We start from the raw sequence: 24,376 nt of genomic DNA on the forward strand, positions 1-24,376 counted from the left end.
TCAGATTCACAATGAAATTTATGTTTTTGAGAGTGGTGAGAAAAATAGCAAATCTTTGCTAGAATTTCTCCATGCATTTTGTTTCGCCGGGGGCAAAAATAAATTTTTCTTTCAATAGAAAAACAAAATATGCCAGAAAAAAAACACAGTGAAAACAACACCCACTGATATTTTGCAAAATTTTTCCAATTTCAGGGATTTTACTTGAAAGCAAGATGAGCCAGTTTAGCCGATCGCTACTTGAGATTCCTAAATACCTTCCCACTGAAACCTACAGTAAAGGATTTGTAAATAGTGCTGCTTGGGGTCTGTGATGAGCGTGTGAGCATATGGCAGCGGATTTAGCCTGAGAAAAAGTCAGTGTAGAAACGGCAGGCTTGCAAGGGTTAAAAAGTGCAGGTATTTCTATGGCTGTTAGTGTTATAACATACTTTTCCATGTATGAGCCGGGTGTTTATGTAACGCTCGCACTCGCCACAAGTGAAGCTCCAGATATTTCTCTGCTAATGTATAATGTGTCCGTGTAATATCATCTGATGTGCGCTAATATGGAAAAGATTGTTTTGGAGATTTACTTCGCTAAACCCTATCCAGCCGGAGCTGTGCCAGTGCCCTTGAAGGGAAGGCAAATACTAGCATAAGGGTAATGGGGCGATGGCTGTTACATTGTTATACAAATTTATTTGCCTTATTATTATTGTTATCTGCTTAGATTTCCATTGCAGGGGCCTCCCCAACCTGCACCACTGGCTCCGGGTATTGCTGAATGTGCTATTGATTTGTATTGCTCAATGTGCTCTTGGTTTGGAGGCACCAGATGTGAAATTTAGTGATCTCTGCACGGATTATGGCAAATCCCCTTCTGATTGATTGCACCATATGGGAATTAGGAAACGCTTTCCCAGGTTTCTAGGCAATTCTTGTTCTGTACAGCAGCTTTATCATAAAGAGGCTCAGTGTAAATGACATTTATTTAATTTCACGGAGTTTATTCTTATACTGGGGGTGTGTGATAAAAATGCCCTATTGGTCTTGTAACCCATAGCAACTAAAGGCCTGGGCAATTTCTGCACCTTTCATTGCATTGGCCTTATTGACACTGACTATAAGTAAGTTCAGTACTGATTGAACCAGTTTGATGGAAACACCTGCTCTTAATATGAAGAATAAATTGGCTATTTGAGAGAGCCACTGTCAGCCCCGCAAATGTTGCAAAGGTTTAATGAGTGTTCTGCAGTCAGTGTATTCATGAAATATAAGGGAGCAATTCCAGGCAGTTTCCATCTGAATTAATGGGAAGGGCCAAGGGCAGTTTCATAGGTTTTCTGTATGCTCTAACACACAATCAATAGCCCAAGGTAGTGTTAGAGGGTATGAAACGAAGACATTTATGGTATCTTTAGGGCAATCCCATTTTAAAGGTGGGGGTTACAGAAAGCAAAACCACAAAGCAAGGCTTTTATTGCAATCCCTGTGCTACACAAAAGATTTTTAGAAACCATTCTTTGCAGAAGCTCAAGTGCTGCCTTTTTGCCTCATACATAGACATTTATTTGCTACTGTAAGTCATGTATGGGATTTCTGCATTAGGACAGTGTTTGCAGCTTTGTGAGACCCAGGGGGTTGGTGTGTTGCTCCGATGAATGCACGTGGCACTGTTTGTGTTGCCCAGGGAGCTGCCTGTAGCCAAAGAGAAAAAATGAAAAATTATTGTGCCATTGAGCAGCACTGGCTCATCACATGGAACTTGTCTGTGGGGCAAACCTCTGCAGTCTTATTGCCTCTGCCTCCTTAGGGCTCTTACAGACGAGTGATTATACCTGCGCTCCCCTGCGTTCCGGTTTCATGCATTCAGCCGCTGGGGAGCGCAAGAGTAGACGCACTGAATTGTTTTCAATGGGGCTGTACTCACACAGACACATGTAAGCGCCAAAGGCAGGTTGGGACGGATCATGTTGCATTTTACGGTTTCCTTCTGAACTGTCGTCAGGAAAAGTTGTGCTCACCACTAATTTTTAAAACCATTAGGCGGGGGTGCAATGAGGGTGTGACCACAAAATACATATAGACAAATACAAGAGTCCTCTGCACTCAACCCATTATCAATATATTTAAGACAGAGACATTTTGTGCATACTGCTACTAAAAAATGCCTTACCCATTAAACAAAACAGGGATTGTTTGTCCATATATTGCAATATATTTAAGCTGGCCAACTACGTTAAAGTCATCCCATATCTGGCCAGTCTTATGCTCAATTTTCATCTGATTCATTAAGAATTCTATTGCTTCATTATACATTTTACAAAGGGACTAAGTTTTACCTGCAACTTACTTGCTGCTTTCAAAGTAAAACTCCCAAACTTGGCTGCCCTTTTATTAGACACCAGTGGGATCACCTGACTATAGTTGGGAAGGGTAGGGGCTACAACATGGAGCTGGTCACTGCTCCTGTATAACTATAACAAATAGGAGCAGTGACCAGCTCCCTGTTGTATTTCTATATGTTAATCTCAACATAATCGTATTCAGACATGGGGATAGGAGCTGATATTTTCCGTAGCTGCTGAGGGGTAAGGCCTGTTGTTCGCTACCCTGGATGACAGAATTTGGGTCCAGTAAATTATATTCCCGTTATACGATATGAGCAGTTGGACCAAAGTTCTGGGTTAGAAAGATCTAGTATCTGAAGCAGTGCAGTTTTCCTAGGCCGACAACAGATGTATTGTGCAGAAACCTTAGCCTTTGTGTAATATCTATCTATCTATATATATATCTATATATATATATATATATATATATCTATATATATATATATCTATATATATATATATATATATATATATATATATATATTATTATTATTATTATTATTATTATTATTATTAATTTAGTCTGACCGCTCCGAGGGTTGAAAACCATAACCTTTTGCTTTTATTGACTGCCATCATCATATGGATGAAATATAATAATTATGTGTGTAATATGGGACTTGAGTTTGCACTAGTATTAAGTGAACTAGTGGCTTGGCCAGTTGAGGTTTCCTAGAGAACAAAGGATTGTGTAGAGTAAGCAGCGTAATAGGCTTTGTGTGCAGCCCAGGGATTCCTGGGGTACTTTCAATGCAGCCGTTATGCCGAGGGCTGAATCCATTCTTCTTTTCATGTAAAAAGAGAAGATGTTTATTCTAACTCCTTACTTATAACTCGTCTGCTTTGTCAGCACCACAGAGTGCAGTGGAAGCAGGAAAATATGGGAGGAAATGGAAAATGGCAAGACAAGATAAACTGTGAGCTTGACACTAGTTCAATAGTCATTAACTAATGCAGGACCAGCGTGTGTCTTCTCACGAAAATATAGGCCCTAAGGTGGAAATATGTTGAGCTTTATTTCTCAGGGTATTCTGCTAGGATAACTGTATTTATATAAGATATAAGAACACACAGAGACAGTCCAACGCTGCATATAAATCCAGAACTTTTATACTGAGTTCTTCTTCAGTAGCACAAAATGAGGTGAGTTGTGGTTTGGCTAAATAAAATACTTATGAACCATTTCTTTATATGTAAAGAGTCAAGGCCAGATGTACCAAACAGTTTGGCTATAGGAGAACAATAATGTATATAGAGATCTGGACTTTGGTTTGTCAGTTTTACACCCTGTACACTGTCTGCTTCTAGGTGACCTGTATCTGGGATAACTAATCATGTAACAGTGCTACGCAATATGTTGGCGCTATATAAATACATGTTAATAATAATGTAAGCTCTGTCTTCATCATTTTATTGTAATTAAGGACCCAGCCACAGTACAGTGGATGATAAGCCTACTGCATGGAGAAAGCTGGACAGGGTAGATGATCAGACGTGGTGGATCATGGTGTATTCGTTGGGTTGGGTTTACTGAAACATCCTCTTGTTGCCAGTTATTGTAGTTCCCGCTAATCATTTCAAGGCCTACCCTCATTATTGTAGTAAGAAGAGGCTTGATCAGATTTCCAGCCCATATTTGAACCCAAGAAACTCAACTTGCCTAGGAAATACTTTAGAAATAACGATGGCATGGAGGTTATTGCCTGATGTGCAGAAGCTACTCATGTGTCAGGAGAGTCATTTATTTTTATGCTTCCAAGAAAGCAAGTTTCCTTACAATCCAGCTACAAGGACATCTCGATATACAATCTCCAAATAGAAATTGGCATTGGAAGTGTAAGTAACATGGCAAGGCAAGTCCACTCCTGGGAGACGAGTCTTTCTAAATTTACTGAAGGGCTGCAATAAATAGTTGCAGAATCGTATTTGTGCTATACAAGTACATTTGAGACAGATAGCGAGGGATATTTTTCCCCATAGAAAGAATCTCCACAAACCTTTGAAAAGTAAAGAAATGATCCCTGCACCAGAGCCCCCCCCCCCTTAGACTAAAGGAAAGGAACTTTTTGAGTAGAAGCAGAGTAGGGGGTTCTTCGCAGTGAGGACAGTGAGGTTGTGGGATGTGATGGCTCATTCTGTTAATGCATTTAAGAGGGGCTTGGATGATTTGTTGGACAAGCAGAATATCCAAGGCTATTGTGATACTAAAATCTATAGTTAGTGTATGAGTATATATAGTTTATGTGAGTGTATGGAGGGGTCAGTGTGAGTGTGTGGATGCTGGGTTTCATTTGAAGGAGTTGAACTAGATGGACTTTGGTCTCTTTTCAACCCAACGTAACTCTCTAAGATATGGCAGTGCTCTTGCTTTACTCATTAGTGAGAGCTGCACAACATCATTTTATCTAATAAAAAAAGTGATCTAGCCCTTAACCAAAATAAAATCGGAACTAAGAGAGAGACAGTAACAGTGCTTACTGCCAGTATGTGTTTATTCACACAACTTGTTTCGGGCTGTGCACTCTTTTTCAAGGTCTGTTGTGCATGTGAGTCACAGAAACATATTTTATATAATAATATTTTGATTTCCTTGGGTACCGGTTATTTATTTGTATACAACTGGAAGCTGCCAAACTGCTTTCTGTGCTATTGGACACCGATAAAATTGTTTTCCTCCATGCCCAATAGTTTAGAAAAAATGGAAACTGCTTATTGTCTTTCCAACACAATTCCATTGTGAACAAAACATTTTGATGAGCCAGGATTTGCATGGTAAGCTTCACTATTTATTATTATTATTAACATTTGCTTATATAGCGCCAGAATAATTTGCAGCGCTGTAAAGTAAATGTGTTTATACAACTAAATCACATTAATTACATACATAGAACATATGGTACAAAAGGACAAAAGGTGAGGAAGGCCCTGTGCAAAGGAGCTTACAATCTAATGGGAAGAATATAATACACAAGGTGTGGAAGTGGGCAAGATCAGAATTAAGTGGATGAGAGATGTAGTACTGTATGTGGTATTGCATTTGATAGTTTTAGGGTCATTAATTTGAATTTTATTCTGAAAGGAAGGTGAAGCCAGTGTAGGTATTGGCAGAGTGACATGGCAGAGGAGGAGCAGTTGCTGAGGTATATGAGCCTCGCGGCAGTGTTCATTACGGACTGGAGAGGTGAAAGTCTCTGGAGGGGAATGCCAATTAAAAGAGAGTTACGTATGTGATATAACGAGAGAGTGAATACGAATTTTGGCAGCATCTTGGGTGATAAATGATTGTATTTTGGATATGTTCCTTAGGTGGAAGTGACATGACTGGATATGAGTAGTGCAGGACCGAGCCTCGGGAGATGGGGTGACTGTCGAATTGTCAGCTATGATGGATACTTCTGGGATGTTAATCGTGTTAGTTGGAGGGAAGAGAACCATTTCCGTTTTAGAGAGGTTTAATTTAAGGTAGCATTGCGACATCCAAGTAGAGATAGCGGACAGGAAGGAGGAGACTTGAGTTAGGAGTTCTGGGTTTAGATCAGGAGAGGAGAGATAGATCTGAGTGTCATCAGCATAGAGGTGGTAATGGAAACCATATGAGTTGATTAGTTTGCAGAGGGAGGAAGTTTAGAGGGAGAATAATAAGGGGCCCAGGACGGAACCTCGAGGAACCCCAACAGAAAGAGGAAGGGGAGAAGATGATACTCCATTGTAGGAGACACTGAAGGAACGATTAGTGAGGTAAGAAGAGAACCAGGTCATGTCACGAAGGTCAAGTGAATGGAGGGATTGGAGAAGAAGAGGACGGTCCACAGTGTCAAATGAACTTCTTATGGCCATGCTTATTATTGGCTCTCATTTGGCTCCAGAGAGAGCCGTTGCTGTTTCTGCACTGGAGTCTTCCACCGGCCTTTCCATAAAGATGTTTCAGATGTTCCGGGTCATCTAAATCCTTCATATGTAGCGATGAATAAACTGGCCTAACCTTTTGTCTGCATTATCAGAATAGTCGAATAGTATTATAATTATAATAATTTCATAACATTCACAGAATATTTTCATTAGAAGCACATGTGTATTGTCATAGCTGAATCACTGTAGCTGTTTGTTGCATGGATGCTGGATGGGGATAAGTTTGGCAGGTACCTGGCAGTATTTGTGCTACTAATATTAAACACTAGAAGAATATTATATAATATAATATATAATCCAACACACGTTCAACAGTTTCAGAATGCATCATTTATTAGATGCTTTATTGTCTGGGTGTCTGTGTTACAGGCTCTGGTGAATTCTAGACTTGTAAAGAGTATTAATCTCTTCACAATTCTTTGGCATTAGAAATTCATGTTTTTTAAAGGCCCCGTTATTCCCTTTAGCCAGACAATTGGAAAGTCAAGAGTTCTTTCTGAGAATTGCATTTATTTGTGTTGGTTCAGCTTTTACCTAAAACTTCAGTTTTGGTTTATTTTGATATCCAAGTAAAGTATTTTGAGTGAATCATTATTTGGCTTTTTGTGTAACAGCTCTCCTGTTACAAATTCGGCAACACGAAAAATTGAATGAAATGTTTGACAAAATGGAAATTTTTATGAGCAATCTATCGTATAATGATAAAACCCACTTGAACTTTATTCCCTATTCACCATAGTTCCATGGATTCCATAGTTACAAATTTGTCACTAGCTGTTATTTGTTCTATTACAAAGCAAATACTGGACTTTATATTGGACATGAGCCTAACAATATTCTGTTTCATTATAACATTACCTTTACGTTTTGTCAATTATAAACAACATATACGGTATTTTACTAAATTTCCTGTATCACTTCCCTTATTACTCCTTCTATGGACTGCCTGCATTTCTGTTGTTGTAATTACCTATATACATAATACAAAAAAAAAAAAAAAAAAAGTTGAGTTTGAAGTGTTTTCTTTAGTGTGCCTGCACGGTGGGTATATGTTGGATTTTTAACAATATTAAACAGACTGACAATATTGAGTACAAAATATCTAATCGGTCACATTCCATCTCCAGTATTCATGGTTTTGGAGTAAATAAGCAAAAGATAGGACTGAGCTGCCTCTAATCCAATGAAGGCTTACATGTGCCGATTGAAAAGCTCCAAACCTCTTATTAAATTACTAAATAGATAAGATCTGGGATTCAAGGGCAATGCAAGTCTATAAATAACCCTTCTAATTCCAGCACACTGGCTAAATCCAGGAAAAGCCTTATTGACTTTTTTTTTTTGCTTAATTTTATCCTAATACTGGGGAATAGACATGTGAGATGTAGTTCCATGCTTTTTTGATTAAAGCAAAATAAGAAAAGTTAATTTGCCTTTGCTGTGTCTCTTCTCTACTACAAGCAGTTCTTTGGCACACTCCCAATTATGTCAAGCTACAACTCCCCACTTGGCCATCAACATTTGTAAAAAGCCATGTAAAATATAACCATATGAACAGTTCTTAGTGATGTCCTCAGTTATATTTGGTGCTTAGTGATTTCATTTGTATCAAGATTAACTGAAATATGTACATCCGAATAAAGAAATGTATTCCGAGTTGTAAAATATTGAGGATGTTAGAAGTCATCTTTACCTTCTCAGTTACTTATAATATCCTTATATTTTACAATAGGGGGTAGATTATTGACTAGACCACAAAAAAGCCTTGACTGTCAAGTTGGCTTTATCAGGACAAACAGTAATAGGAAGAAAGAAAGAGAACAATGGAATGCAGGAATAAGAGACACCATCATCTAGATCAGAGCTCCCCAACCTTTTTTACCTGTGAGCCACATTCAAATGTAAAATAATGCTGGAGAGCAACACAAGAACGCAAAAGTTCCTTGGGGTTCCAAATAAAAGCTGTAATTGACTATTTAGTAGCCCCTATATGGACTGACATCCTACAGGAGGCTCTGTTTGGCAGTACATGTGTTTTTTATGCAACCAAAACTTGCCTCCAAGCCAGAAATTCAAAAACATGCAGCTGTTTGAGGCTATGGGAGCAACATCCAAGTGGTTGGAGAGCAACATGTTGCTCACAAGCTACTGGTTGGGGATCACTGATCTAGATGCTAGTGAATGGTCTATAATAGCAATTTAATTGTGGTCTTTTCCTAATATAGAATTTTCACTAGATTTAGGTTGTGGCCCAATAATTGGTAAGAAGGGGTTGACACATCACGTTCATTTCTGTTTTCTATAGTAGAAAGAAATTGCACTTTATTAAAGAGGACCATGAAGACCCACCATCAACAGAACAAGGACCCAATATTTCATTCTGAGCCATAGATAGATTAAGAAATTCTGCATGAAATATAGAGGAAAGGAAATTGTTTACAAAGACAATAATGGCTTAGTATAATAGTCCAATACACTGCAGCACACTGAAGAATGAACGATTGGTTAGAAAGGTGAATTTATTGGCTCATAAGTTAGAGCAGACAATAAAAATGGCAACGTTTCAGGCCTCGCAGGACCCTTTATCAAGCCTGTGTGGAATAATGGCTTAGTATGTCATGTTTTGGGAAAAAAGAGATAAAAACAACTAGGTGAGTAGATATCTAGTAGGACTACATTGTCTGGCATGACGTTGACAGTTGCGGCATTATTAATGTTCATTCTGCAACTGTTTCTATCTGGAAATTTCTGTTTGCCAGTTTGAAACAATGTCAGGTGGAAAAGGGTCAGAAATGCCAGAATTTTGGTATTTGCAATGATTAATATAGTTAGCGCCCCAGAGGTGCTAATCTGGATTCTATGATTTCATAGATTTCTGGTCACAAAAAGCATGGTTGTGAGAGGCATAAGGATGCTTCTCTTTCAGTCTCTCCCATACAATCCGGTCAGTGTGATGCATAGAGAAGAAAGTTAAAGCTATAAGTTGCTGGGTATTTTGCTTTTTCCAGCCCTCTCCCAAGTCCCAGCTTTATTATAACTTCAATGCCTTCTTTCGGGATGCCGAAAGCTGCTATTTTGTGAGATATTATTCAGTGGGGAATCTGTTTCCCAGTTTGGTGACAAGTAGATTTTTTTTGTGTCTCACACGAGGGAAATCTCTCTAATGTTTTGCCTTTGTTGCAGTTATAAATAATGGCTGAATGTCATGTGGAGCCTCAGCAGATGAATCCTTGATACTTGAGCTGTATCGCACCTCTCCTAATAAATCTTCACTGGCTTTGTAGATAACAAGGCGCCACAGACAGGTGTTTGGAACCAGCGCTGGCTCTTTTGACACCAGGCTTATTATGCACTTTAACAGCAAATCATAAAGTGGCAGAAAGAGCAAACCATAAATCATAACAGAACGGCTTCCCTAAAATGGATGTGGTTCAGCTAAAAAGCCACAAAACTTCACAAATCTGCCTGCCAGCATCTATGTAAACCCAAAATGGCACAGGCACATAATAGGAACTGGTGATTCAAATGGTCTGACTGGGTAATTATGGACATCAGCTTTTTTATTGACCCAATTTGTCTTGTGCCTCTCATTTTTATTGAAAGTGCTGTTATTGGATCTCCATGGAGTGCTATCAAGGCTGCTCATAAATAAAATACAGGCAGAGTGGCTTTCAGGGAACAGTGTTGTATAATATGGGTGTCGAGTGTCTGCCACTTTCCCACTGCTGATTTGTTTGGCTGAAAATTTAATGACGAATAAGTGGCACACTGTTTCCTTACAAATCACATTGACCCTTATGGACACCACAGGGATTACAATTAACTAGGTAACTGATCCACAGAACATAGAACCGATGAGCTCCCCAAAATAAATATGATATGTTTCGTGTTGTAAAGACCAATTGAAAAGTTTCTTAGAATTGGCCATTCTATAACATACATAAAGATGGATCACTCCTTTAATAGACTGCTCTTGAACTCACACTTAGTTGTCCCTACTATCTAAAATGTCAACAGTCGCTCAGCCCGTAGGCAGAGACTGTCCCATATTTAACATTAGGCTTTACTAAATTACGATCTGGTGTCGGATTTAGCCACATGTGGAATTTTTCAGGATTTGGTCAACTATGTCTTTATCATCAAATATTGTTCAAATATTTCCCTGCACTGCACAAAACTGATCCAATGATTGCCCATGCTTTAGGGAGGTTAATTTCCATTGGCTTGAATTGAATTACAAGCAGCAACTGTCATCCCTATGACTGGCAAGTGCCACTCAGCAGATATAAGCAACCACGTGAATATTTTGGCAGAAACTCTGTTTCTGGGCCCCTAGAGAGGTGATGCTTGTATTTTGTGCTCTTCATTTTTGACTGCCCCACTCCACATCATCACACTTAATAGTAACAGCAATGCATTGCCTCATTATGCGAATATTTGCTACTTTTTCCCTGACAGGCCAAGATCCTACGACGCTGCATGGAAAGAGGATGTGGCCGAGTTGTTAACCTTCATAGTGTAGAGAAAAGCAAAGGTTGTCCGGTGTTTTCATACCCTAACTGCCAACCTTCTGCCACAGTCCCTCTTGAAGGTTCCATACTTGGTCAGGGACCCCTTTGCTCATGAATGGAGTACAGGAAAAGATTGGTGTATCAGTCATTTAGTCATGATTTCAAGAAACTCTTGGAATGCAAATGCATATTCAGCCCCAATCTCTAGTTGGCTGGAATTTCAGCCATAGTATACAGGAGAACAAACTGCTATATTGCCCAGGTCTCAGCCTTACTGGCCTTCAGGTGCTGAACCCCCTCTTGTCACTACCAGCCCCACAGTTTGGGGCCCAATGCCATACAGTAATAGTAGCAGGTAATTAGCAAAATTGTCTCCTATTTAGGCGGAGCCTTGAGTTGCATCGGCACTGTATTAAACAGCATAACAGTGACTTATGTGCAGGTTTCAGAAAGAGGATCAATGGTCCTGCCAAGAGTCTTAGTACTGCCATTCTGTATGGAGGGAGCAGCCCGTTCTGTAGCAGTTGTTAAACTACAGAAAATGAGTTTATCCCAAGCAACACCATTTATATATTTAATTCAGACCGGAGCGAACCAGTCCGTTGTTGTGCCTGAGGCAGCAGAAAACCAATAATGAATGTTTATTGTCGTTTTCAACCTCCCCAGAGACAAGGCCTCTACCTCTAGCTCTGCCCTCACATACACAATAATAGTCCAGGCTCCAGGTAAAGAAATGGAAATTTGCCCTTTAAAGTGTATCTACTCTGTTAGATCGCATGCCACTTCTTCTGTGCCCTTGCACTGTGCCAACTGGCTGGACTCCCCTGTATCAGGCAAAAAGAACCCCATTGCATTGTGAGGCCAGTGTCCCTTTAATGCTGGGTTTTATCTGCACAGTGTAGATAACTGAGCATACTTGGCTTTACGTTGCCTGTTCTTCAGTGACAGATGGCAAGTGGCAAGATTAGCTTTCCCGTCAGAGTGAAAGTTTCAAAACACAGAATTTAATCCATGTGGAACACAAACAGAATCTATGAATGCCCATAATAAGGATTGCCCTGCCCCTGACTTTTCCAATCAGCATAGATTGAAATCAGAGCGATACTACACAGAACTCTGTTTTTTTAAACTCACTGACATTTAATTTCTAAATGTGCTCACATTCCCCCCACATAGAGAAAGTGCCCTGTGCGTGGGACCCTCTTCTATAAATCCATGTGCCTCCCTCAAAGATCCATACGGTTATAACGGGCTGTCATGTTGAATGAAGCAGCAGTTACTTCCATATAGCATTACATATTCAACTTGATTTGTAGAAGAATATACATTTTTCTGTTATGAGAAAAGTATGAATTCTGTACTAATTCTGGAGAACATTTAATTCTTTTTAGCCAACTTTACTTGATATAATAGCCCAAAATACACAAGTCTTTGCAGATACAGGTATAGGATCCCTTATCCGGAAACCCGATATCCAGAATGCTCCCAATTACGGAATGGCTGTCTCCCATAGACTCTATTTTATCCAAATAATCCAAATTTTTAAAAATGATTTCCTTTTTCTCTGTAATAATAAAACAGTAGCTTGTACTTGATCCCAACTAAGATATAATTAATCCTTATTGGAAGCAAAACCAGCCTATTGGGTTTATTTAACGTTTAAATTAATTTCTAGTAGACCTAAGGCATGAAGACCCAAATTACAGAAATATCCGTTATTCGGAAAACCCCAAGTTCCGAGCATTCTGGATAACAGGTCCCATACCTGTACAATGCTGTGCTCTAAAGGCAAACTATGCTATTTATACTGTTCTTTTTCATGTTGTAGAAGAATATGGCTGCTGTTTTGCTTCATTGTCCAACAAACCCATTGCACTTGAGCTTGTAGTCCACTTTTCCCTGAGCTTTTTGTGTGTTTATAGAACTGCTGGTAAAGTCCATAATTTTGCCGACATCCCATGGTGGAGCACTGGACATGAACTATTCCTAAAGCATGGCACTTCAGTTCTGCCTGGAAGAACCAGAATATGAATTGGAGTTTGTACAGAAGTTGTTCATTGTGCAAGGGGTGAAATGCAGCCAGGGCATTGGAGCTGGATTTCAGAAAATTTCATAGGGTCATAATGGTCATAGGGTCATAAGGATGGAAATTTTCTCAAACTAATCTCTTCCACAGAGCCTGTACAAAATCCAGCAAAGCAGTCCCTATAAGGCTAATAAAACTAAATTATGTTTAATTTGCCATTTAATGAAGTGAAATAGTTAAATAAATTGTTTTTTTTTTTGTTTTTTTGCTGGATGAAAAACTGTTTAAACAATCATTCGGCTGGAAATGTTTTTTTATGTATTTTTTATGTTTGTTTTACGAGAGTGTAACTTGTGGGGACCCAGACTAAATAAGGGGTACAGTGCAGTCTATATATCCAGCCAGTATGCAAGGAAAGCAGAAAAGGTCCCTGCGCAAGTGCCGTTATTATGGGTAGATGTGCCCAGCGTCTCCCATGTTTCACAGCAACTGGATTATAAGTGTAAAACCAAGGCAAGGCCCAGAAATGCCCAAATATGCAGATTGCGCCTCGCTCCTAAATACATGGAAATACAGGCTAATTGACTGTTTTGCATTTGTCATGTACCTTTCTTTTATTTTAGGTTAACTGTTCTCTAAATTCCATGTCCTGTTTTTTTTTACTCTTCAAATTCAGATATTTGCTTGCTCTGTTGTTAATAGCAACATGACTCAGCCAGTGGAAATCATGGAAATAAGTGTGGTGAACAGATTCCTTGCCCAAAGGGGCTGCGTTCCATTCCCTGAATGGTAAATGGCTGCAGTGTAGCACATTGGACGTATTTGCACCATGTTTCCATAGTGTATGGCTCAGAAATGAATAGAAATCCCTTCTAAACAATAACTAAAACTGAGGATGTCAAGCCGCAATGTCAACTTGGTTTCTGATGTTTCTTTCTTGTCTTTGAATTTCAGGTCACACTTTTTGGGTTAAACTGCCTACTATCCTCAAGCTGCTCAAGTCCTGGTTGGTAGGTACCAAAGTATTTTATTTTCATTCTTATATAAAACAGTTTCACTTCTGTTACCTCTAAGTACAATTTGCTTTTTATGAACTGTCCCTTATGCCAAAATGTATTCAGATTTACTCCCTATCAGACCCCATATGAGAGGTGCCTGTATCGAATAAAATTGTTCCCTGGTCATGTCAAGTCACCACTTGACCGGGAAATTTGGCCCAAGGGTCAGTTGAACTAGGGTTCCTCAAGCAAGCATAATATAACCTATGGAAATATCAGATTTATTAAGTGAACTGTACTTATAATTAATGGCAATGAAGAAGAGTGTGAGCTCTGCGCTGTCTATGAGGGGCAGGGATTAATGCTTCGATTTATGTCGCTGTTTCTCCTGCTGTGATGTAGCCCTAACTATTCAATGGAACACACTCGCATAGGTTATTATTCATTGAGGGGTATTATATGTTATTGCACTCTGTCTAGCACTCAAATTATCTGCTATTTCATTTCAATCTGGTTTGAAACAAAGCATTTATTAGAAATGGGAGATAATCGCTTATAACACTGGTCTATCTGCCAAACTACTGCTCTGTTAGATCTGTTACTCTGTATTACATCCGTTACTCTGTATTACTACTGTTACAATATTAAATGAATGGTAAATTAACAATAGTGTTATATGTAACATCGCTGGAGAATCCAATCCCAAACAGTCAAGCCAATATCAAGGCAATGAGCTCCATAGGCCAAATATACAGTAATTGAATGCAATTCTCACTGCACCAACCACTGTCAGCTTCTAGCAAAAAAACAGCATGAACGTTATAGGCCAACATGGTTGTGGTTTTAGTGTGAGTGGTCCTGGTGCTGGAGGAACAAGACAGCAGAAGTGAAGCAGTGAAGCATGGGAGCCACCAATTCCGCTGTTCATCTCTGCCTTGGGAAAACTGGTATGGTGGCTGTTTTTGGGGAGTGAGGTTGCAGTGATATGGGGGGGGGATGTTTAAGGCTGGATACAGCAATGAGGAACATGAGGAACATGAGACTGTATGGAGACCAAGAGAAGAGATGTAGAAAACTGCAGAAGAATAAAGGGCTTTGTACTTATCCTTTTCTTAATGCAAAGCTATAATAAAGATTTCAGTGGAGGAGTTTGTTTATTCTTAAAAGGTGGAGTGTTATGGGAGAGGTAGGAATTTGGGAGGCCAGTTGGAGGAAGGTGGTGGTAGTCTAGGCTGTATCGGGTGAGGGCAGGAAGAAGTGATTTAACTGTTGCTTGAAAGAGAAAGGGACAGATTTTGGCATATGTCTTAGGAAGGAATTGACCGGGATGCTGACTATTGATGGGAAGAGTCAAAATTTATATCCAGACAGCGTGCTGAGTCAGCATTGCGAATGAGCACTCCATCAGTTGACAAGAGTAATACAGGAGTAGTATAGGACTAGTATAGAAGTAGTACAGGAGTAGTATAGGACTACTGAAGGATTAGAGTAGGAGTAGTATAGGAGGAGCAGGGCCAGGCTTTTTTTTTTAGATGTACTGAATTAGAGCTGATCCTTCCAGGAGGAGACAGGGAGGAGGTTGGAATTTTAAGTGATTAGTGAAGGAGTGGATACATAAATTTAGCCATCATGAGAGTACAAATGATAATTATAGGCAAATAAACAGAAGAGACCTCCCAAATAACAAAAGGACTCATTCATATCCACTGGCGCAATGGACAACTTGATGAGGGTTTCCTCATCTCTGTTTGTCAATTTTGATCTAAAGAATTGGGCCCAAACAACGGAAATTACGCCAGACAGACTTAAAATATATGTGATTTGTAATGAAGCGCAGGCACAGTCATGTCCATTTGGACAAACTGAATGCAGCGCAGTTGTGCACTATTCAACATCCACATTGTGCACAGAAAGACTCATGAATTCTGGGAAAAACAACATGGTATTTGGGACTGAAATAGCACTTTGCCCACTGCGTCAGGATAAAGTGAATGTTCCTAAGAGGGAGAATAACAGCGGACTAGTAAAGAACATTAGGGTACCCAGCTACCCCCACAACAAAGAACTTGTGGCATGTGAGACATGGCAGGGTATGGTCCAACACGATGGTACTGCAGTTCTGCTATATGTGCTGCAACAGGACTGGTTTTGCAGCAGGACAGATTTTGCAGCAACTGCTCATTTATTCTCTGCAGACAGAATGAAGGCCCAGTACATGCCCATGTCGAGAGTTGGGAAACCTGCAAGGAGGTGCACGGCCTTTCTCGGCCTTTCAGTATGACAACATCGATTAGTGACAAACAGCCATTCTTACAATGTTTCCATGAAGATTTGTGATGTCACACTGGAGAAGCATCCGAGCCTACTGTTTACTACCCAGGAAGCAAATACAATTCAGTCGTCATTTCATTTCTTTTGTCATTCATAAAGTTTCGTTATTGATCCAGGAATTCTTCCCCTCATTCGTAATACATTTGTTTCATGTTCTTTGTCTCATGTTTCATTGTTTAATTATGGAAATGAGTCTTTCCTTGTTATCATTGGCATGTAAATATGACTGTTTTGTCTTGTTCTCTGTAAGATTGAAGCACAATTGCTCAGATTTACTTTACTCCTTTACTAGGGGGGGGGGATGTTAGACATCCCCTAGTGATTTTAGTCACCCCACCCGATAACTAAAAAACCTGGGGGTTTCTTTTTGGGGTTCCAGAGTGACCCTTCTGTACTCTCCTCTGTTCATGATAAATCCTGTGGTAAAGGGGTGGTTCACCTTTAAATTAACCTTTAGTACAGGGGTCCCCAACCTTTTTTACCCGTGAGCTACATTCAAATGTAAAAAGAGTTGGGGAGCAACGCAAGCATGAAAAAGTCCCTTGGGGTGCGATTGGCTATCGGTAGCCCCTATGTGGACTGGCAGCCTACAAGAGGCTGTACTTGGCAGTACATCTTGTTTTTATGCAATTAAAACTCACTTCAAAGTGTGGAATTCAAAAATAAGCACCTATTTGAGAGCAACATCCAAGGGGTTGGAGAGCAACATGTTGCTCACGAGCTACTGGTTGGGGATCACTGCTTTAGTTAGTATATTATAGATCAGACAGTTTTAGTTTTATTTTTAGTTTGAATTATTTGCCTTCTTCTTCTTCTGACTCATTCCAAATTTTAAATGGGGGTCACTCACCCCATCTAAAAACAGATGCTCAGTAAGCAGCGCCGGATTTGCGGGGCGGGCGCCCGCACTACCTCGCGCAGGTGCAAGAGCTCTGGCGTGCAATCGCCGGAGTATTGAAGAGCAGCATGCCCCCAGTGCTCCCCATAGAGCAGCTGGGCATGCCACTCCGGAAAATTTGCCACCCTAGGTCCGACAATTGCATTGTTATTGCTACTTTTTTTTACTTATCTTTCTATTCAGATCAATCTTTCAAATCTATCTATCATCTATCTATCTATCTATCTATCTATCTATCTATCTATCTATAAATCTATCCATCATCTGTCCATCTATCAATCTGTCATATACAGTAATTAACTGTCTTTAGGTCTGCCTATCTTCTATCTGTGTATCTGTCTGTCTAAAACCTGTGCATGTTCTGATTTTTTTTTGTGTATTTAGTGTGTATGTATGGCTCTTTTTAACTTGCAGTATTCAGTTTTAGTTTAATGATCATTTCAGTGGATAAAGCAGTAGAATAATTAGGCAGGGAAGAGCCAGTGTTTTGGGAGGAATCTCTGTTGCAGCCTTATTATTGATATTTGTTCCATTGCGGGCAATGAAGCTGCAGGGTTTTGTGGTACATTCACTCTGCTGATCACAGGGTTAAATGCTCAGAGGGTTTTGTTTGGATCCAGTGGACAATCTGGATCAATATCTTTTTACATTTACAATTTGCTAATAAATTGAAAGAATACATTTGATGCCTTTGTATAATTTAACTCCTACTTTTAAATCAATATGGCAGTGGAAAGGCATTTATTGTCAGTGTAGATGATACACGTGTAGATGCACAGGGTCGAGCTCAAAGGGAAAGACAGAAAGGATAAGAAAGTGACAATAAAAAGCTCATATAGATGTCACATCCTTTGTACTCTCTATGGAACTGAAACAAACAGGGAGAGATGGGGTGAGTGAAGGATTTCTTCCTATATGGACACCCAAAAGGTGGTGTAAGAGAGATGCATCTAACCAGCACGAGTATTCAGGCCTGGTATATGAGAAAGAATTTATAGGAGCCCTATGGCCTCTTAACACCCCACACGCAAAGACAGAGATCCCAATTTCTGTCCTCAGATCCTATTGGAATGCTAGATAGATTCTGAAATCTTTACTGTAATTATATAGGGAGTATAGGGAGCAGGGGAGTGGAGGAAGCAGGGATGAACGATGGGCTAAGAGGAGTTTGGGTGGGAGAAATGGTTTGTGATGAATTAAAGAAAGAGAAGAGACACAGGAATAACTAAAAGCCTTTGGGTCCCATTGTAAAATCTATCACAGTTCCCGTCTGTGTTTCTCTATAAACCAGGCACAAGCCACTCGCCATCGTTTTTTTCTTCCAGTAACTTAATACGCGAATCCTTCAACCCATCCATTTGGGATTAAACATTGTCCACTTCATATTGAACTTTTCTATTTTTGGCTGTAATGAAATAACTTGTTCTTTGAGCCTCTGGGATGCCCTCTGCTCTTGCTATGACCCCTCCAACCATAGTAGTAGCCCCTACAGCAGTGTTGCCCAGGGGATTCCAGTCAATAATGCTTATCACATTACTGACTGGATTATATTAAAGCTGTAGTTTCATAAATCCTATAGGACATCATTAAGCAAGATGTGTTCTTTGTTTTACTTCTCTCTGTGATTGGTCCGTGGATGCAATTTTTTGCTGCTGAAAAAGTTCTCAGTTTTCTTGTTGCTTTTGTTCAGAGGATCTTGTCTAACATACCGTGAACTTTCTGTCTTACCTTTCTAGCTTTCCTCCATTTTTTTATTTTAGAAACATCAGAAAGATACAGTGTATTGTGGCTGCTATTACCTAAGCACTTCTGTATCTGGCCGGTCTTGTATTAATAATGTTGGCTGATAATGAGTCCAACACAGCATTATCTTTTCCCTCTATAAATTGAGACAAATAACTGCCTTTCAATATGCCAAGAAATAATGTTACCTTTACCAAAGTGCTAGGACAGGGTACCATTTTATATTTAGATATTGTGAGTAAAATCAGGTATTAATAGAAATTCACCCAGGTTAATAGCAACTCCCACAAGCCACACTCTGTTTCTGGTAAGTCCCAAAACACTTACAAATAAATGAACCCCACCACCCCTTCCATATGTCCTACCATTCTCATTAAAGGCAGATATACATATGCTGATCCTGTGCATTGTTCAACTGATTGGCCCATGAGCCCAGGGGACAGATACTTTACGAGGGAGAAGTAATACAAAAGTTTGCTGTTTCCAGCTAAATTGAAGAGACTGCACAGTCCTCAGCATTCCCAATGCCTTAGTGATACTCCAAAGAAAGGCCTAGATCTTGGTCCTTCTGCATGTGCAGTCAATATAGACTATAATTTTAATTTAACTGCAGTACATGCTATCATTAGTGTACAAGGGGCCAACTTTATACTGTTCTGCTGATTCAGGCTGAGAACATCAGCTCAAACATCATGTTGGCCAGTGTATTGTCCATTGGCAAATACACTACTCACTGGCCAACATTGAACATCCACAGAAGAAATGTTTATAGCATGTGGACCACAAAGGTAGTATATACTGCTCTTTGGCTGTCAATACTATTTGACCTGGCTTTGACCATTATGCATATACATCAGTTGGCATCAATAGGCCTCCATATACATTCAAAAGTCATAAGAAGGTTTCTTTTGTCAGTTTTTAGTCTTTTATAATTAGTATGTTAATGTTAACTATGTTAAATATATCCTAGTGTCCATGTGAAGTCGAGCTAGTTCATCCATCCTGGTCGGGTGATGATAGACAGCAAAACACCCCCACCAATGCTAAACAGACATGACTTTACATGGGATTGTGGCTAAAACTTGACCAACAGCAGGAAACAGAGTTTTTATCAGTGTTTAGTCCTAAGGAAATGCTGCCCCAGCCAGTCCAGACAAGATCCTTGAGCAGACACTCACATGCTTAGGGTAGATTCTCTTGCCCTATATGGAAGGCAGTACACTATTCACTGAGGCATAATACAAGGTTGGAACTAATGGCTTTTAAGCCTTTATTTGAGAAAAGCAATGTATAGTAACGTCTTTAATAAAGAAGATGCAAAAAGTCATTAAGAGAGACGAGAACCCAGCTGTATATCACATTACGTGGCTTCACCAGTTTCTTAGAAAAAGGGTTGGGCTTTGTAATCATTGCCGGTTATCTTGAAGATCTTTCCATTGGTGACCTTTTAAGTAGGTGAATTTGCAATCATGCGAGCAATTGTTTAGGCTGTAATTTAAAGCTTATGTGAATCCAAGAAAATTTACGTCAAGTGTTTGAGATCTGCTGGTCATTAAATTACACCTTTTCCAACCCTGAGCATATCATAAAACACAGGAAATACAGTACTGGAAAACAATAATAATATTCAAATTGCTATGTTACGAAATAGTATTCTGCAGTAGACAAATGGTACAGCTCTCAGCCTGTTCTGTGAAATACAGGGTAATAGAGCTACGTGTACAGGTATGGGACCTGTTATCCAGAATGCTTGGGACCTGGGTTTTTTGGATAAGGGATCTTTCTGTAATTTGGATCTTGATAACTTTTAGGAGCACATTTACTTAGCTCGAGTGAAGGATTAGAATTAAAAGTACTTTGAATTTCTAAGTATTTTTTTGGCTACTTCGACCATCGAATTGGCTACTTCAACCTTCAACTACGACTTCGAATCGAACGATTCAAACTAAAAATCGTTCGACTGTTCAACCATTCGATAGTCGAAGTACTGTCTCTTTAAAAAAAACTTCGACCACCTAGTTCGCCACCTAAAACCTACCGAGCACCAATGTTAGCCCCATAGGCTTTCCTAGCAATTTCTGACCGAAGGAAAATCGTTCGATCGATGGATTAAAATCCTTCGAATCGTTCTATTCGAAGTCGAAAGATTTAACTTCGATGGTCGAATATCGAGGGTTAATTAACCCTCGATATTCGACCCATAGTAATTGTGCCCCTTATTCTTCTAGAAAATCATGTAAATGTGAAATAACCCTAATAGGCTGGTTCTGCTTCCAATAAGGATTAGTTATACCTTAGTTGGGGTAGAGTACAATATACTGTTTTATCATTATAGGTATGGGATCCGTTATCTGGAAACCTGTTATCCAGAAGGCTCCAAATTATGGAAAGGCAGTCTCCCATAGACTCCATTATAATCAAATAATCCAACATTTTAACAAACGATTTCCTTTTTTTCTGTTTTAATAAAACAGTAACTTGTATTTGATCCAAACTAAGATATAATTAATCCTTATTGGAAGAAAAAACAGCCTATTGGGTTTATGTAATGCTTACATGATTTTCTAGTGGACGTAAGGTATGCAGATCCAAATAAAGAAAAGATCCTTTATCCGGAAAACCCCAGGTCCCAAACATTCTGGATAACAGGTCCCATACCTGTACAAAGAAAATAAGATTATTTAAAAAAACAAATTGGATTATTTAGATAAAATGGAGTCTATGGGAGACCGCCTTTCTGTAAATCTGTAATTTCTTTCTCAATAATGGGTTTCTGGATAACAGACCTGTACACACCACACCCCTTTTTGTACCCTCCCCCCACCAGCCGGAAATCTTTTTTGCAACCCTACCTGACACCCTGTCCCCACTCTTTCAGAAATTAGATATAGATAGTGCCAGATGATGTTGTTGTTGATATACAGTAATCCTACATTGAATGGGTTTATTGGAGTTATCCCCAGACTCAAGGCCACTTTACTCTAGTAGGAAAGTCTCACCCTGAAGGCTTGATCTTCTTCTTCTCTACTGTCCACTCAACACACCCATATTGGAATTGGTTCCTCATTTAAAAATGTTCCCTGTGTATGGTCTACCTAGATTCCCTTTCAACTAACATTCACATAATTAATGGAAGCACACATGAGGTACAGGTACCACTCATGCCTACACTATGGGGCAGATTTATCAAGGGTCGAATTTCAAATTCATGGGAGTTTTTTTAAAACTCCCTTAAACTCCCATGAACTCGAAATTCGACCATCGAAATTTAATAAAAACTTAAATTGAAAAAATCTAATTTTCTAAACTTTTTTCTCTTGAATGTCAGAAAGGCTGCAAACAACTCTAAATTGATCCCAGGACATCTCCCACGAAACCAGCAATTAGGCAGGTTTTAGGTGGCGAATAGTTGAATTTGAGTTCTTAAAGGGCCAGAGTATGATAAATCTTGAAAATCTAATTAGAATCTAATTTTAACAATTCCCTAGTCAAATTTGACAGTTTTGCCCATAAAAAAACTTGAGAAATTGAATTTGATTTGAAATTTTCAATTGGAGCCTTGATAAATGTGCCCCTATGTATTCAATGAGCTATGCCTTTATACTTCCCATTCTATTTATAAGGGGTAATAAATGGTGAATGCATGTTTGCTTACAGGGCGCGTTTTCTCTTCTCATTGGACCTCCCCACAGTGAATATGCCTTTTGTATCGCTCGTTATGTCTAATCCACAAATGGCAAATCTCTGCTCCGAGGTCTCTCATCTTGTTTCAGGAATTGGAAGACAACAGGGAGATTTTACGCATTCAGTTCCAGGTTTAACCTCTTTGAAGGCTGCGCTCCCAGCCAGAAGGCAAATTAGTTTTCTGTTGCAGTCAAGGAAGATGAACGCACCATAGATGGCCATGGAAAAAAGATATATATGGTTTTTTTTTCTCCACGATTACCCCGGCGTTATGTAAAAGTTCCTATTTTTGTAAATGTTGTATAATCAGATGAAAGAACAACATTCCTTTGTGCCTGCTGGAAGGTTTCACATTTTTCAGCTATTCTTTAAACAATGAGGATAATTCATTAAAGATATGCTTCCCTGCACAAAATATTTTCCTCTTTTCTGTTCGATGCCAATTCATTGGAGCCCTACAGAGATCTATATTGCTGGGTGAGCTGATTGTGGGGTTTCATCACTTCCATCTCCATCCAGAAACCGTTCTTCTGTATGTGTGTGGTACCATTGTGCATTACTGGTATTATTATTAGACCAAGTGCCAAAATGGGTTTATACACTGAACATAGAGAATTACATACTATAACAACCAATAACACATTCGAGAGGTAGAGTCCTGCCCAAGCAAGCTGGCAATCTAAAAGACAAGCTTACTGTTTATAGTTGGGGTTAGGAACCAATCAAGAAAATGTTTTTGTTTTCCCCTTGCAGGTAGAATAGTGCAAGCAAATACCTGATGTTATGGCTATGACTATATATATATATATATATATATATATATATATATATATATATATATATCTACTTGTAATATAATACTTGCTTGATAAAAGTTTTTTCTTGATCACAAAGCAAGTTGTCTGGACTTTTTTGATATATATTGTTCTGCTGACTGGGAAGGGCAATGCCATTTATAGGGGAACAAAAGTTCTAGATGTAAATGAATGTTTTTCATACAACTTTGGATGTGCCTTTGCCATGACCCGTTATGCCCCTAGCCGTGCCCCCAGCAGTGCTCCCAGTTTGTTTTTGAGATACAGTATATACAAGGGTTCATTTCCAATGACTTCAAGGGTGGTGGTGGTGGGGGGGTAACAGCTAAGTTGCATGAATTAATATTCAAATAATAATCCTATTGGGTTTATTTATTGTGTAAATGTTTTTGGAAGACTTTTAGACTTGGAAAGGAAATTATGGAAAGGTTCTTTATCTGGAAAACCTCAGATGCCATGCATTCTGAACCATTTATAGTTATTTTCTACATATTTACTGTATATTTGGAGTCACAGCTTGTCTGTTACTCTCCCTGTGCACTGATAACATCGCAGAGGATTTGGGGGTCATGCCTATAATTCAGTTGGGTGGCCCCATTGTTAAATAACTTGGTCATTTATTATTTGAAAAAAACACGGGTTTCTAATTACCATGTACAGTCCTGCCCTAAAGTGCCAGGAGATTGTGCAGTGTAAAATCGGAACTATCAGTAAAGCAGGATGGGACTTTCCGCCTAATGGGAAATCTATTACTAATAAAGCTGTCTCTGGGTTCATTAAATTCATGGATGAAAACACAACAATGATAAGCTAATAATACATTATTAACATGTACGCTAACCATTCATCCTCATTCATAAGAACACGTTTTAATGAAACTTATTGTTTCTGTTTTTTGAAGAGATATGTGCCCATGCCCATGGGACAGCCGCATTAGCTAATTATATTAGCTAATTAGCTCTGTAGTGCTCTACTCCATCCAGGCGTCTATTGGTTTCCAGTCTACATGCTCTTTGCTCTGAAAGATGGCTGTTACACAATAAATACTGGCCATATGGCAACCCTATTTGTGGGCGATGGTATCAAACC

General features: G+C 39.2%; 1 protein-coding gene across 9 annotated transcripts in view; it reads left to right on the plus strand.

Moving 5' to 3' along the window:
* The window catches only part of plcb4.S (phospholipase C beta 4 S homeolog), a 160,021-nt gene that overhangs the window by 52,142 nt on the left and 83,503 nt on the right, over nucleotides 1–24,376 (plus strand). For all 9 annotated transcript variants that reach the window (XM_018265087.2, XM_018265083.2, XM_018265084.2 and 6 more), the window contains one exon: nucleotides 13,773–13,828. The gene's annotated coding sequence lies outside the window, so the exon portion shown is untranslated. The remainder of the gene's footprint in view (nucleotides 1–13,772; nucleotides 13,829–24,376) is intronic.

Source organism: Xenopus laevis, chromosome 5S (assembly GCF_017654675.1).
Source record: "Xenopus laevis strain J_2021 chromosome 5S, Xenopus_laevis_v10.1, whole genome shotgun sequence".
Classification (NCBI taxonomy): Eukaryota; Metazoa; Chordata; class Amphibia; order Anura; family Pipidae; genus Xenopus; species Xenopus laevis.